At 41.6% G+C, this 13,167-nt stretch overlaps 1 protein-coding gene across 1 annotated transcript in view; it reads right to left on the reverse strand.

Moving 5' to 3' along the window:
• Window positions 1-3,418: 3,418 nt before the first annotated feature.
• The window catches only part of bru1 (bruno 1), a 228,053-nt gene continuing 218,304 nt past the window's right edge, over window positions 3,419-13,167 (reverse strand). The window contains exon 14 of the mRNA XM_076189797.1: window positions 3,419-3,683. The gene's annotated coding sequence lies outside the window, so the exon portion shown is untranslated. The remainder of the gene's footprint in view (window positions 3,684-13,167) is intronic.

Here is a 13,167-nt window from a genome sequence, read left to right on the forward strand (position 1 = left end):
TACATCATACACTAATAAAGCCCATTTTTGGGCTCTATCACAATGCTTGAATCAAAAGCAATGCAATGAGGCACAATTCTCCGTTAGTAGGACCCGACAGCCAGAATTGGTTTTATACTAAGACACCACCATCAATTTTTGCTCTCAGTTCTGTGTCAAAACACTGTGAAGGCAGCGCCATCAACCGTCAACTGGCAGGACCTTGACGGGATCACTTAGCCGTCGCTGAAACCCAGGAAGTGGTCATTGATATTCTTTTGTCTGTACCTCGGTGTGATGTTACCATGTTTGACAACCAGTACAGGACAGCTTTGCACTGGGCTTGTAACAGGTAAGGTACCATAAAAGTCTTGAGTGGATGAGTGTGGGGATGGGAGGGGGGAGTCGACTTATGATGAAGCAGTGAGGACCAGCTCCAGCTGCTGGATCGTGCTGTGGAAGTGTTCTGTCTTGCTGCATTGCCTCTGGCCCAATCAGGGTGCCAGGGAAGAGGGATGCCCCTTCACCTATAAGGTGTTAAGATGGGAGGGACAGCAAATGGGATTTTGGATGGATGTGGGATAGATGTAGGAGTGTACGCTTTGACTTGGAAGAAGAAGAAGGTGAGGCGCCTAGGCCAGGAGGCATGTAGCTGCGGCCGAAGCCGTCACCTTTGCCCTGTTATCCTCTTTAAGGTCTGTTGGGGCCGGTAACAGTCACTGCTGGGAATCGTAGAGGAGTGTAGGATTTGAACCCACAACTGAACAAATGTGAGACCAGCCCACTTTCGATAGTCAGTCCTGTATAAGAAGGAAAAGACCTTTGGGCATATGTATGACCGAACGGGTAAGAGCGTCGCTACTTCCGACGGAGGTCGAGGGGACGGCGGTTCGAATCCTGCTATCGGTGAGTTAGACCAAGGGCATACTTCATTAAGTTCCATGCTACAAAGTCCTTCGTAAAGGAGCATCACCTTAGCCTCCTGATAGGGAGAAGTTCATAACATTAAACCGAATCATGTATTGGTTTATATGTAGCCAATCATTTAGCTGAATGGTAGATCCTACTTAAATGAGTGTTGCACATGACAGAGACCATATCCAGGCAAAAAAAAAAAAAAAAAAAAAAAAAAAAAATATACCCGTAACTAAAAATGTGAAGTCTGGAAGGAAAGAACAAAATGTGACGTGGCATGATAGGGTATTGTTTTGATAATCGTATACATCATAGACCTCACAACAACTGGGTTTTGTTGCAGAGGATCGAACAAATTAGTTTCCAAGCTTTTGGAATGAGGAGCCCAGCCGGGTGCAGTTGTCATTTTTCGTATTATGCAGCGCAGTTTGACCATAAGGACACGATTGAATTTTTTCTTTCTTTTTTTTTTTTTACATCCTACCATTTTCAGTCATTTTGCTAATGTTTCTATTTTTATTTTTGTATCGTTGTGTTACATTTTTTGCATATATATGATTGAATTCATATGTCGAAAGGACAGTAGTTGGGTTTGGATGAATTAGGGGTGTGTGTATGCCTGGACGTGGTCACCCCATTCCCTTATAAAGGGGAAGGGCCTTTGGTATATATGTATATATATATATATATGTATATATATATATGTGTGTATATATATAATATATATATATGTATATATATATGTATATAATATATATTTATATATATATATATATATGTGTGTGTGTGTGTGTGTGTGTGTGTGTGTATATTCACTTGGTCTTTGGATCACGTGTTGGACTCGTGATCGACAGCTATTTCCCTCCTGGAAGAGAGCTCAGAGCTCGTAGGTCCGATCTATGGGTAATGCTATGACCTTGCACACACACACACACCCAACTCCCCGCCCACGAGAGTCAGAGTAACGACCCGAGGCACAGCGATACCGAAATAATTTCTGCCCTGGGCAGGATTCGAACTGGTTACTGGGAGCACTTCTGCTTCCCAGTTCAGCGCTCTACCAACTGTGCCACCGTGTGTGTGTGTGTGTGTGTGTGTGTGTGTGTGTGTGTGTGTGTGTGTGTGTGTGTGTGTGTGTGTGTGTGTGTGTGTGTGTTGATCACAATTTTTTCTCTTCTTTCTTCTCTATTCTAATTGCTTTCCCATACAGTTGATAAAACAAACTTACATATGTGATGACCCATCGTTTGAAGGTCACACACCTCTCCACTGGGCTGCTGCAAAAGGAGCAGACCAAGCCATTACAGTTATGGTGCGTCATGGAGCCTCTTTACACCATATCGATGCAAGAGGCTGTTCAGCCCTGCACATTGCAGCTGGTTCAGGGCACCTGTCCACCGTCAACATCCTTCTGACGTTGAAATCTGTCCTAGATGCTGTGGGGAAGGATGGCCGAACACCTCTTCTCGATGCTGTACGAGCGGGGCACACTGCAATCGTCAAGCTGTTCACCATATATGGAACAGCTAGCCTTGATCACCGAGACATTGAATGACAGTGTGCTCTACATCACGCACTCCTCAACGGACACCTTTATATTTTGCAGCTGCTGACAAAAACGGATAAGTGTACTGATGGGGTGTTGGCAAAGTGACTTGTTTTCTTTTTTTTTCATTTCAGAATCATACTATGCTTTGTTTTAACAAATGATTAATACTTTACTCGACAGAAGAACAGAAGCTATGAATATGTACAGGTCAGGTTGACATGATTATATGGAGGATCCCTTACTTTGCGTTAAGAGTAACAATCATTGTAACTATATCTATATTCCAAGGGCTTCTTCACCCTTATATGAAAGATAGCCAAGTCAAAGGCACGCAATAAATGTAGCAATAAATCAACATAGCAAAGGCCGAAGCTTCCCGTATTGTCGTCCATCCTTTTCAGGTCTTCAAATCAACGTCCAGGACAATGGTAGAACCCGACTCCACATGGCTGCTTACGCAGGGCATGTCGGCATCATATTTCTGTCGTTCGAGGATACTGGGTGTGTCAATGTTATGGACCATGAGGTGCATTTCATGTTTTCTCAAGTGTCATGAGGTCATATAGTGTCCTGTAGTAGTTTTATATCTTTAAGACCGTAAAAAAGAAGGGATACTACTCGTAATGTTATGGTATGTATCTAGGTAAGGGAAGTTGCATCGTATTATTTTGTTTGGTTTCCATATCGTCGAAAATTCTATTCTATATCTATATACCAATGGTTTCTTCCTCCTTATAAGGGAGGTAGCCAGTCAATGAATTCACCCACTCCCACTCATTCCACTCCCATCCATCACCTTTCATCTTAGCTCCTCTTGGATGACAGGTCATCCATGTCTCTTGCCTACAGCCCGGGTAAGAAGCATTGCAACAATTCACTCTACATCGACAATAGGGCCATCGAAAAATCATATTCTAGAAATGCCCGGTAGCGTTCTTGTCCTCAGAGTAGAACCTAGGTAACTAAGAGATAATCTAAGTAGTTATGCCTTTAATTTACATCATAACAATTAGATGTTTAGGAGCTCTGACAGCTAGCAAGTAATAATGAAATTAGATTTTATAAATTTTATTACTTGTCATTTTATAAGGTGAGGGCACTGATGAATGCATCACACTTGTCTGCCATTTTAGTCACTTGCTCCGATTGGGCCACTATCTGATCCACAGGTCACGAGGCCTCCTATTGATTGCGCTTGGAGACCACTCTGGCCAAAGGTAAGGGTGCAATAGTGGGAAACCTGAAAATACAGAAAAAAGGCTCAAATTTGGCTTGTCGCTACGCTCATGCCCATGGGCCCAGGTTCCTCACATCTACCTCGCAGTGCTCTGTGCACGACTCGGCCCCTGCGACAAGTTTGGGCCAAATCGGTGATCTGTTGATTTTTGGCAAAATTCGTGTCCCCCCCTTTCTTTTTGGGGTCATTTTGGTCACTTGGTCCGATTGAGCCGCCATCTCACCTACAGGTCCAGGGCCACGAAGCCTCCTGCTAATTGTACTTGGACACCACTCCAGCCAAAGGTGCGTGGAGACCAACCAAATTTGCCCAATCGGAGCCAACGGCTAAAATGACCCGCAAATATCACAGGAAATGTTTAGCGAGATCATCAGGTCGGCTGGTATGACCCAATTTTGCCCCAGAGGGAGAGAGCCGTGCACAGAACACTGTTAGGTAAATGTGAGGAACCTGGACCCAGGCATTTATTCACCGAAATCGTCAAGTCGACCGATTTTACTCAGTTGTGGCCCAGAGGGAGAGAGTTGTGCACAGACCATTGTGACGTACATGTGGGTAATCTGGACCCAAGGGCGTGTGCGTGGGGACCCAAAGTTGAGGCTCTGGCTGAAATTCTGCCTTTCCGCCTTTAGCATCCGCACCTTTGACCTGAATGGTCCCCAAGCGATATCAGCAGGCCTCGTGGCCCTCCACCTGTGGCTCAGATAATGGCACAATCGAAGCCAACGGCCAAAATGACACGAAATTCTCACGGGCCAAAGGTATAGACGCTTGAGGTGGAGAGGCAAAAATCCTGCCAGTCTTAAATTTGGCTGGACCCCACGCACACGCCCTTGGATCCAGGTTCCTTACATGTACCCAAATCGGTCCACCTGTGGATGAGATAGTGGCCCAATCGGAGCCAGTGGCTTTGTGGCCCAATCTTGCTCCAGAGGGAGAGAGCCAGTGGCCAAAGTGACTCTCAGGTAACATATATACAGTTTCCACCTCCTTCGTCGATTACGCCGCCATTGCCTCAGATCAAGCTAATGATTTTCGCCTCTGGCACCTGCACCTTTGGCCTGAGTGGTGCCCAAGTGCAATCCACAGGAGGCCTGGTGGCCCTCGACCTGTGAGTGAAATGGTGGCCCAATCGGAGCAAGTCACCGAGTTGCAGCACTTGAAGGACAAGTCCGCGTTTCAGGTAAAGTACAGCTGCCTGGAACCAATGTTCTACTCTACGTCGATGTATCCACGGACACCATCGAACCCTACTTGCCCGAGAACCACAGGTACCCTCTATTCCGTCATTTACATGGTCTTACCCAGAAATACGAGCTTCACAACACATGATATCCTCCTGTTTCATTTGGACTGGAATCGCCAAGGACGTTCGACACTAGACCCACACCTGCGTCAGATGTTAAGCTTCGAAGGTAACATGTCACACCATTCTCTTCTCCAGGAACCTTCCTATCAATCTCTTTTATACTCGAGTACGTCCACATCGATCACGTCGGATCACTTCCCTTCTCCAACGGTTTCAGGTATATCTTTACTTGTGCTGACCGCTTTACAAGTAGGTCTGAGGCCATCCTGCATGGACACAGTAGCCAAAGCTTTTGTAACCACTTGGATATCAAGATTCGGTATACAATTCAGCCTCACACCCAACCGCGGAAGCCAATTTGAGTCCAGCCTATGGAGCATATTCATGTCTTTGCTATGTATCCGTTCCCGACGGACTCGTCGAACGCTTCCACCAATAACTCAAGACTTCACTCGCAGCTGCAGCAGACGACTGGGCTGCAACACTGCCCATGGTCCTCCTTGGCATACGCACGTCTCTGAAGGAAGACCTTGGCTACTTCCACAGAAATTCTTTACGTCAATCCGCTCCGCCTACCAGGAAAGTTCCTAACATTCACTTCCGTAATACAACCTTGCAGTACTTCTGATTATGTTACCAATCTTACAGACATGATGCAGAAGCTCCAGCCAGTGCTACGTGCCTCATCTACAAAAACGTTTGTGAGCCAGGACCTCGATGATTCATGTTTTCGTTCGCATGGACGGGGTGAAGAAGTCTCTTCGGCAACCTTACGATGGTCCATACCGAGCCGTCAAAAGAACACACAAGACCATTGATCACCGTGGAACCTCTGATGTCATCTCAATTGATCGCGCCAAACCTGCATATTCCCTCTAGGAAAACACACTAGATTTCAGTAGTCTTCCGGCATTCCCTCAGGACACGCCTGCTACCAAACACAAGGACACTAGGAAGAAAAATATAAATATCTTTCCGCCTACCTTGTCACTAAGGGGAGAGTTCTGTAGCCAACACGTTAAACACTTCTTAAAAGTGTACTCTGAATGTCTCCTGGGTGTCGTTGCTTTTACTTGCTGTAGTCTCTCCTTAACCCAAGATCCAGATTTATTTAATTCTTGTATATGTGTATTTTCATAGAGAAAAGAATTATTATAAATAAAATAAATAATAATTTTTGTACATGTTATGAACAGAATATATGTATAATATACCAATTATAAGATATATCGTATATAAACACCATTGTTGTAAATAATGTCTGCTGTTGGAATTTATATTTTTGTGACGCCTAACTAAATAAATTATAAGTAAATGTGATGTAAAAACTAATTCGAAATATATGTGCAAAAATCAGATTCATTGATCCTCACTTACTAATAGCTTCGTACACGCTTCATTTAGGTGAGGAATATTCAATTACAAGTTAATGGAAGAAAGTCTGTACATTAAGCTTAAGAGAGAGGCACTTAATAGCTTGAGTAATACTGTCAAGCATTTATTAGATTCTGTAAATTGTATTAAGATGATTTTTCCAAAATTTGGATTTTACTTGTCACTAGAGCCCTATTAATCGGGTAGCTCTTCTTATTATTGACCAGTTTTGGCGGTCTTTTTCTAGTCTCCTCCCACTAGACCATATGCACCTATTAGATGGCATTATTGTTTACATTTGAACACCATCGTGTGGAATATTTTTTTTCCAAAATTAGGTAGCTCCTCTCACTATTGGCCAAAGTTTTGGCGAGATTTTGCTAAACTCATGCCACGATACACTAGACGCACTCGCTAGATGACATTTGATCAATGCGAGCATGATTCTTCCAAAATTTTGATTATATTATCAACAGAGCCTCATAAGTGGAGGGCTTTTGCTAAGCTCCTCCTAAATACATTGGGTGCACTCACTAGATTATTGTGTACAACGCAAGGATTTGTCCAAATTTTGGATTTTGCTAATCAATAGCCATAAGTCGGGTAGCTCCTCTTACTATTGGCTAAAGTTTTAGCGGGCTTTTGCTAAGCTCCTCCCACAATATACTCACTAGATGGCATTATTATTTTCATTCTAACACCAACGCGAGTATGATTTTTCAAAAATTTTTGGAATTTACTAATCAATAGTGTCCCATAAGTCGGGTAGCTCCTCTCACTATTGACCAAAGTTTTGGCGGGCTTTTGCTAAGCTCCTCCCACAATACATTGGGTGCACTCGCTAGATGGCAGGCATTTTTGATGTTCAAACACCAACGCGAGTATGATTTTTCCAAAATTTAGATTTTGCTAATCAATAGCGTCCCATAAGTCGGGTAGCTCCTTTCACTATTGGTCGAGGTTTTGACGGGCTTTTGCTAAGCTCCTCCCACAACTGGATGCACTCAATATATGGCATTATTATGTTATCTAAGCACCAACGCGAGGATAATTTTTCCATAATTTGGCTTTTGTTTATCAACAGCACCCCATAAGTTGGATAGCTCCTCTTAATATTGGTCGAGGTTTTGGCGGGCTTTTTGCTAAGCTCCTCCCACAGTTGGGTGCACTCACTAGATGGCATTATTGCGTACATTTACCGACGCGAGTATGACTTTTCCAAAATTTGGATTTTGGTAATCAATAGGGACCCATAATTCGAGTAGCTCTTTTCACTATTGCCCTAAGTTTTGGCGGGTTTTTGCTAAATTCCTCCCACAGTACACTCACTAGACAGCATTAGTGATTTCTTTCAAAGAACAACGCGAGTATTCTTTTATTTTATTTGTTTTTATCTATTTTTTTTTCCAAATTCGGATTTTACTAATCAATAACGTCCTATATAAGTCGGGTAGCTCCTGGTCGAAGTTTTGGCGGGCATTTGCTTAGCTCCTCCCAAAATACATTGGGTGCACCCACTAGATGGGTACATTTCCTAACGCGAGTGTGATTTCTCCAAAATTTGGATTTTACTAATCAATAGCGTCCCATAAGTCGGGTAGCTCCTCTCACTATTGGCCAAAGTTTTGGCGGGCTTTTGCTAAGCTCCTCCCACAATACATTAGGTGCACCCACTAGATGGGTACATTTCCTAACGCGAGTTCAATTTTTCCAAATTTTAGATTTTGCTAATCAATAGCGTCCCATAAGTCGGGTAGTTCCTTTCACTATTGGTCGAGGTTTTGGCGGGCTTTTGCTTAGCTCCTCCCACAATCATTTTGGATGCACTCACTAGATGGCACTATTGATCTAAGCACCAACGCGAGTATAATTTTTCCATAATTTGTCTTTTGTTTATCAACAGAACCCCATAATTTGGGTAGCTCCCCTTACTATTGGTGGAGGTTTTGGCGGGCTTTTGCTAAGCTCCTCCCACAATACATTAGGCGCACTCATTAGATGGCATTTTTTATATTCAAACAAACAACGCGAGTATGATTTTTCCAAATTTTGGATTTTGCTCATCAATAGCGTCCCATAAGTCGGGTAGCTACTTTCACTATTGGTCGAGGTTTTGGCGGTCTTTTTCTAAGCTCCTCCCACAACTGGATGCACTCAATAGATGACATTATTGTATTATCTAAGCACCAACGCGAGTATAATTTTTCCATAATTTGGCTTTTGTTTTTCAACAGCACCCCATAAGTTGGGTAGCTCCTCTTACTATTGGTCGAGGTTTTGGCGGGCTTTTGCTAAGCTCCTCCCACAATACATTGGGTGAACTCACTAGATGGCATTATTGCGTACATTTACATATTCAAACACCAACGCTAGTATGACTTTTCCAAAATTTGGATTTTGCTCATCAATAGCGTCCCATAAGTCGGGTAGCTATTTTCACTATTGGTCGAGGTTTTGGCGGGCTCTTCCCACAATACATTGGGTGCACTCACTAGATGGCATTATTGCGTACATTTCATATTCAAAACACCAACGCGAGTATGATTTTCCCAAAATTTAGATTTTGCTAATCAATAGCGTCCCATAAGTCGGGTAGCTCCTTTCACTATTGGTCGAGGTTTTGGCGGGGTTTTGCTAAGCTCCTCCCACAACTGGATGCACTCATTATTGTGTAGCACCAACGCGAGTATGATTTTTCCATAATTTGGCTTTTGTTTATGAACAGCACCCCATAAGTTGGGTAGCTCCTCTTACTATTGGTCGAGGTTTTGGCGGGCTTTTGCTAAGCTCCTCCCACAATACATTGGGTGCACTCACTAGATGGCATTATTGCGTACATTTACATATTCAAACACCAACGCGAGTATGATTTTTCCAAAATTTGGATTTTGCTAATCAATAGCGTCCCATAAGTCGGGTAGCTATTTTCACTATTGGTCGAGGTTTTGGCGGGCTTTTGCTAAGCTCCTCCCACAATACATTGGGTGCACTCACTAGATGGCATTATTGTTTACTTATTCAAACACAACCCGAGTATGATTTTTCCAAAATTTAGATTTTGCTAATCAATAGCGTCCCATAAGTCGGGTAGCTCCTTTCACTATTGGTCGAGGTTTTGGCGGGGTTTTGCTAAGCTCCTCCCACAATACATTGGGTGCACTCACTAGATGGCATTATTGTTTACTTATTCAAACACAACCCGAGTATGATTTTTCCAAAATTTAGATTTTGCTAATCAATAGCGTCCCATAAGTCGGGTAGCTCCTTTCACTATTGGTCGAGGTTTTGGCGGGGTTTTGCTAAGCTCCTCCCACAACTGGATGCACTCAATGAGATGGCATTATTTATCTAAGCACCAACGCGAGTATAATTTTTTCATAATTTGTCTTTTGTTTATGAACAGCACCCCATAAGTTGGGTAGCTCCTCTTACTATTGGTCGAGGTTTTGGCGGGCTTTTGCTAAGCTCCTCCCACAATACATTGGGTGCACTCACTAGATGGCATTGCGTACATACATATTCAAACAACGCGAGTATGATTTTTCCAAAATTTGGATTTTGCTAATCAATAGCGTCCCATAAGTCGGGTAGCTCCTTTCACTATTGGTGGAGATTTTGGCGGGCTTTTGCTAAGGTCCTCACACAACTGGATGCACTCAATGAGATGGCATTATTGTGTTATCTAAGCACCAACGCGAGTATAATTTTTCCATAATTTGGCTTTTGTTTATGAACAGCACCCCATAAGTTGGGTAGCTCCTCTTACTATTGGTCGAGGTTTTGGCGGGCTTTTGCTAAGCTCCTCCCACAATACATTGGGTGCACTCACTAGATGGCATTATTGCGTACATATATTCAAACACCAACGCGAGTATGATTTTTCCAAAATTTGGATTTTGCTAATCAATAGCGTCCCATCAGTCGGGCAGCTCCTTTTACTATTGGTCGAGGTTTTGGCGGTCTTTTTCTAAGCTCCTCCCACAACTGGATCCACTCGATAGATGGCATTATTGTATTATCTAAGCACCAACGCGAGCATAATTTTTCCATAATTTGGCTTTTGTTTATGAACAGCACCCCATAAGTTGGATAGCTCCTGTTACTATTGGTCGAGGTTTTGGCGGGCTTTTGCTAAGCTCCTCCCACAATACATTGGGTGCACTCACTAGATGGCATTATTGCGTACATTTACCGACGCGAGTATGGTTTTTCTAAAATTTGGATTTTGCTAATCAATAGAGACACATAAGTCGGGTAGCTTCTATCACTATTGCCCTAACTTTTGGCGGGCTTTTGCTAAGCTCCTCCCACAATGCACTCACTAGACAGCATTAGTGTCTTCAAACGACAACGCGAGTATTATTTTATTTATTTTTTCAAAATTTGGATTTTGCTAATCATTAACGTCCCATATAAGTCGGGTAGCTCCTCTCACTATTGGTCGAGGTTTTGGCGGGCTTTTGCTTAGCTCCTCCTATAATACATTGGGTGCACCCATTATAGTAGACGCAGCGAGAAGAGATTATAAAGAGATTATAAAACTCCGATAGGAAAAAGTGACCACGCACTAATAGAAATGGAATTGAAAGAACAAATGGACCAAAGCTAAAATGATAAACATAGAATAGGAGGACCTATGTATAACAAAACAAACTTTGAGAAACTTAAAACATTTTTTCGCAATGCAAACTGGGAAAAATTCCAAAACGAAGATACAGGGATAGAAGAAAAATGGAACATATTAAAAGAAATTTATAATGAAGGAGTGAACAAATATGTACAACAAAAAATGGAGAAGGCATACATAAAGAGCTGGTACAACAAAAGATGTAGTGAAGCTAAGGAAAAAAGAGACAAAGCTTGGAAAAAGTGGAAAAGAGATAAGAAACAAAGCAAATGGCAAATGTACATCAAACTAAGAAACGAATATGTAAAAATACGCAGAGATGAAAAGAGGAATTATGAAAAAAAGATAATAGACAAATGTAAGGAAGAACCCAAACTATTTTACAAATATGTAAATGGAAAACTGAAAAACAAACAAGAAATAGAAAAACTGTGCCAAGATAAAAAGGAATATACAGAAGAACTGGAAATGGCTGAAATTATGAACAACCACTTCAGATCAGTATTCACAATAGAAAACTCGCCTAACAGTGTAGATAGAGAGAATTATCCCCAGCAATGAAAGAAATAAACGTAACACAAAAAGAAATTAGTGATCAAATTAAAACCCTTGATGTAAGAAAAGCACATGGCCCAGATAGAATTGCAAACTGGATACTGAAGGAATGTATGGAGGAATTAACTGACAAAATATATAATATAATTAAATCCACACTTAAAGAAGGAAAAGTACCATTGGACTGGAAAAAGGCAAACATTGTACCAATTTATAAGAGAGGTGATAAAGAAGATCCATCTGACTACAGACCGGTCTCACTAACAAGCACAATAGCAAAAATTTGTGAAAGAGTTGTCAAAAACAGATGGGTTAAATACCTGGAAGAAAAATCTATACTGAACCCAAATCAATTTGGATTCAGACAAGGGAGATCATGTACAACAAATCTGATCTGCTTTTACTCAAGATTAGTAGACATAATACAAGAAAGAGATGGATGGGCGGACTGTGCTTTTCTGGACCTGCAAAAGGCATTCGACAAGGTACCTCATAGGAAACTAATGAATAAGATAGAGTCAAAGGGTGGCATCAGAGGAAAATTATTGGAATGGATGAAAGACTTCCTGATTGGGAGGAAAATGAGAGTTGTGTTTAGAGAAAAATTCTCCAACTGGGAAGTAAAAAGCGGTGTCCCGCAATGATCGGTACTGGCCCCAATCATGTTCGCCGTATGCATTAATGACATGAATGAAGGCGTGGAGTGCTATATGAATTTTTTTGCAGATGATGCAAAATTACTTAGGAAGGTAAAAACGGAAGAGGACTGCAACTCATTGCAACAAGATCTGGACACGATATGGAATTGGACTAAAAAATGGGAAGTGAAATTTAATATAAAGAAGTGCAGTATAATGGAATTTGGAAAGAGTAAAAACAGAATATCAAAAGATTACAGAATTGGAGAAGAAAAAATAAAAAAAGCAAACTCTGAAAAAGATCTTGGAGTGATGATTGGAAAGGACATGAAACCTGATAAGCATATAAATAAAATATTTAGAGAAACCTACAACTTATTGAGGTCAATCAAAGTGGCATTTACTTATATGGATGAAGAAATGATAAAGAAAATACTAACTACACTAATAAGACCATAACTTGAGTACACAGCATCACTTTCGACACCCAGTACCATAAAGAATATTGAGAAACTAGAAAGATTACAAACAGCGACAACCAAACTAGCACCGACTCTCGCCGAGCTAACATATGAGCAAAGACTATCCAAACTGAACCTACCAACTCTGGAACAAAGAAGAGAAAGAGGAGATTTGCTGACTATATACAGAATAATGAAAGGAATGGAAGTTTTAGACAGGAACGACCTGTTAGTGTGGGATAACGGTAAAATGAGAGGACATGGAAAAAAACTGAAAAAAGATATAGAAAAAACTTGAAAAGGAACAGTTTCCCACACAGAGCGATTAATACATGGAACAAATTAGACAACAAAACAGTATGTGCAAACACTATACAAGATTTTAAGATAAAACTTGATGCGGAGAGATAGAAAGACGGGTCACCATGAGCATAGCTCCCCTCCTGTATATTACAACTAGGTAAACTAGGTAAATACAGTCTCCTCTTATCATCCATTCCCAAATGTCTATTTCTCATTACAC

This window comes from Oratosquilla oratoria, chromosome 9 (assembly GCF_046742065.1).
Source record: "Oratosquilla oratoria isolate Oo_2021 chromosome 9, ASM4674206v1, whole genome shotgun sequence".
Lineage (NCBI taxonomy): Eukaryota > Metazoa > Arthropoda > Malacostraca > Stomatopoda > Squillidae > Oratosquilla > Oratosquilla oratoria.